This window comes from Rhinatrema bivittatum, chromosome 5 (genome assembly GCF_901001135.1).
Source record: "Rhinatrema bivittatum chromosome 5, aRhiBiv1.1, whole genome shotgun sequence".
In the NCBI taxonomy this organism is placed as follows: Eukaryota; Metazoa; Chordata; class Amphibia; order Gymnophiona; family Rhinatrematidae; genus Rhinatrema; species Rhinatrema bivittatum.
In genome coordinates, this window is record NC_042619.1 from 170793963 (window position 1) to 170797490 (window position 3528).

Below are 3528 nucleotides of genomic sequence, written 5' to 3' on the forward strand. Positions count from 1 at the left end.
GTGATGTATATTGTGCAAGATGTATAATATGTAATGCATAATGGATATTATAAATGTGTAAGATTTTCAGGGTCATTTTCAACAGTGTGCATAACACTGCACATACACTCATACGTCAGTGCATCTCAAGTTATGCTTGTATTGTATAAACTGTGCAGCGGGGGCCCCACACAGTTTATAAAATATCATATATCTTTGCCCCAAAAGTTAGCGGATATGCATCAGCACACTCACAGGTTTGCAATAGTGTTGTGTATAGCTTTAGGAAATATTTTATAAAAATAGGCACATATATTTTACACATTTAATAATTGTAACATATATGTGTAATAAACCTTAATTTATGTATGGAGGCAGGTATTTTATAAATGTAACCCTTTTACTCTTTTACTTGGTACCCAGAGGCACAAAGAAAGAAAAGTAAAGATTGACTCTTTATGCACAATTCCTTGTAGCCTCTATTCAATTCCTTCTCCCTACCGGATAGCTTTAATCTGCAACCTAGAGTTCCAATATGTGGGGACGAATAATAGATCTTATAAGCCCTGTTTCCATCCTTAGTTCACAGTATCAATAATTATATGGTCTTAGCATCCAATAAACACACAGCAGAGGAATTGTGGTTTCCAACTTCTTACTGAGAGTTTGGTTAGATGATTGGATAATATTTACAGCTTAGATTCATTTTCTTCATCAAAGTCTATAAATATTTAACAATAGATAGAATAAACTTGTGATGCCACTTCTCCTAGTAAAGTCTCTACTTCTAGTGCAAGCTCTATATTTACACAGAATTGCTCCTTGCATCCAATTCTTTACTTTCCTCAGTTGTACAGATTAAAGTTAGTGTTATCTTCTTTTACCTTCCAATTTATTTCCATTTTGTTCTTCCCACTGGTGGTGGTCAGAATATACAATACTGTCCCAACATTTAATTAACACTTAGTCCCAAAATTAATATCTTCCAAGAAATCCTTTAAACATCCTTTAACTTCTCAAAAGCAGCAGAAGGTTACTTCACTCTCTTTCTTGATTCTATTACCTCCTTAGTCAGTGCCTGGTGGGTGCTTCACAACCCATAAGAACATAAGAAATTGCCATACTGGATCAGACCAAGGGTCCATCAAGCCCAGCATCCTGTTTCTATCAGTGGCCAAACCAGGTTACAAGTACCTGGCAAGTACCCAAAGACTAAGAAGATCCCATGCTACTGATGCCAGTAATAGCAGACTATTCCCTAAGGGGCGGATTTTAAAAGGCGCGCGAATAGCCTACTTTTGTTTGCGCTCCAGGCGCAAACAAAAGTACGCTGGATTTTAGTAGATACGCGCGGAGCCGCGCGTATCTGCTAAAATCCTGGATCGGCGCGCGCAGCCTACCCCCGTTCCCTCCGAGGCCGCTCCGAAATTGGAGCGGCCTCGGAGGGAACTTTCCTTTGCCCTCCCCTCACCTTCCCCTCCCTTCCCCTACCTAACCCACCTGCCCGGCCCTGTCTAAACCCCCCCCCCTTACCTTTGTTGGGGGATTTACGCCTCCCAGAGGGAGGCGTAAATCCCCACGCGCCAGCGGGCCTCCTGCGCGCCGGGCCGCGACCTGGGGGCGGGTACGGAGGGCGCGGCCACGCCCCCGGATCGCCCTGGGCCGTAGCCACGCCCCTGTACCCGCCCCCAAAACGCTGCCGACACGCCCCCGAAACGCCGCAACGACCGGGCCCGGCCCCCGACACGCCCCCCTCGGAGAACCCCGGGACTTACGCGAGTCCCGGGGCTCTGCGCGCGCCGGGAGGCCTATGTAAAATAGGCTTCCCGGCGCGCAGGGCCCTGCTCGCGTAAATCCGCCCGGTTTTGGGCGGATTTACGCGAGCAGGGCTCTGAAAATCCGCCCCTAAGTCAACTTGATTAATAGTAGTTAATGAACTTCTCCTCCAAGAACTTATCCAAACCTATTTTAAACCCAGTTAACTGCGCTAACCACATCCTCTGGCAACAAATTCCAGAGCTTAATTGTGCGTTGAGTGAAAACGAATTTTCTCCAATTAGTTTTAAAAGGGCTACTTGCTAACTTCATGGAGTGCCCCCTAGTCCTTCTATTATCCGAAAGCATAAATAACCAATTCACATCTACCTCTCATGATTTTAAAGACCTCTATCATATCCCCCCTCAGCCGTCTCTTCTCCAAGCTGAACAGCCCTAACCTCTTTAGCCTTTCCTCACAGGGGAGCTGTTCCATCCCCTTTATCATTTTGGTCACCCTTCTATAAGTCTATATCTTTTTTGAGATGCGGTGACCAGAATTGTACACAGTACTCAAGGTGTGATCTTACCATGGAGAGATACAGAGGCATTATGACATTTTCCATTCTATTCACCATTCCCTTCCTAATAATTCCTAACATTCTGTTTGCTTTTTTGACTGCTGCAGTACACTGAGCTGACAATTTCAAAGTATTATCTACTATGATGAATAGATCTTGTTCTTGGGTGGTAACTCCTAATATGGAACCTAACATTGCGAAACTACAGCATGGGTTATTTTTCCCTATATGCAACACCTTGCACTTGTCCACATTAAATTTCATCTGCCATTTGGATGCCCAATCTTCCAGTCTCGCAAGGTCCTCCTGCAATTTATTACAATCCGCTTGTGATTTAACTACTTTTTAACCAGTTTGTAATCCACAAAAGCACATCACCTCCTATCCCAAGACTTATAAGTTTTCTTAGAAGCCTCTCATGAGGGACTTTGTCAAACGCCTTCTGAAAATCCAAATAAACTACATCTACTGGTTCACTTTTATCCACATGTTTATTAACCCCTTCAAAAAAATGAAGCAGATTTGTGAGGCAAGACTTGCCTTGGGTAAATCCATGTTGACTGTGTTCCATTAAACTATGTCTTTCTATAAGCTCTGTGATTTTGATCTTTAGACTAGTTTCCATTATTTTTCCTAGCACTAAAGTCAGGCTCACTGGTCTATAATTTCCTGGATCACCCATGGAGCCCTTTTTAAATATTGGGGTTAATGGGCCATTCTCAGTCTTCAGGTTCAATAGATGATTTTAATGATAGGTTACAAATTTTAACTAATAGTTCTGAAATTTCATTTTTGAATTCTTCAGAACCCTGGGATACATACATCCAGTCCAGGTGATTTGCTACTCTTTAGTTTGTCAATCTGGCCTACTACATCGTCTGGGTTCACAGTGATTTGGTTCAGTTCATCTGACTTAACACCCTTGAAAAGTATCTCTGGAACTGGTATCTCCCTAACATCCTCATTAGTAAATACAGAAGCAAAGAATTCATTTAGTCTTTCTGCAATGGCCTTATCTTCTCTAAGATCTCCTTTAACCTCTCGGTCATCTAACAGTCCAATGATTATGAGTTTTTGTCTCTACGGCCAACTTTATTTCAAATTCTCTCTTAGCCTGCCTTATCAATGTTTACACTTAACTTGACAATGCTTATGCTTTTTCCTATTTTCTTCAGATGGATCCTTTTTCAATTTTTTGTAGGATTTGTTTTGG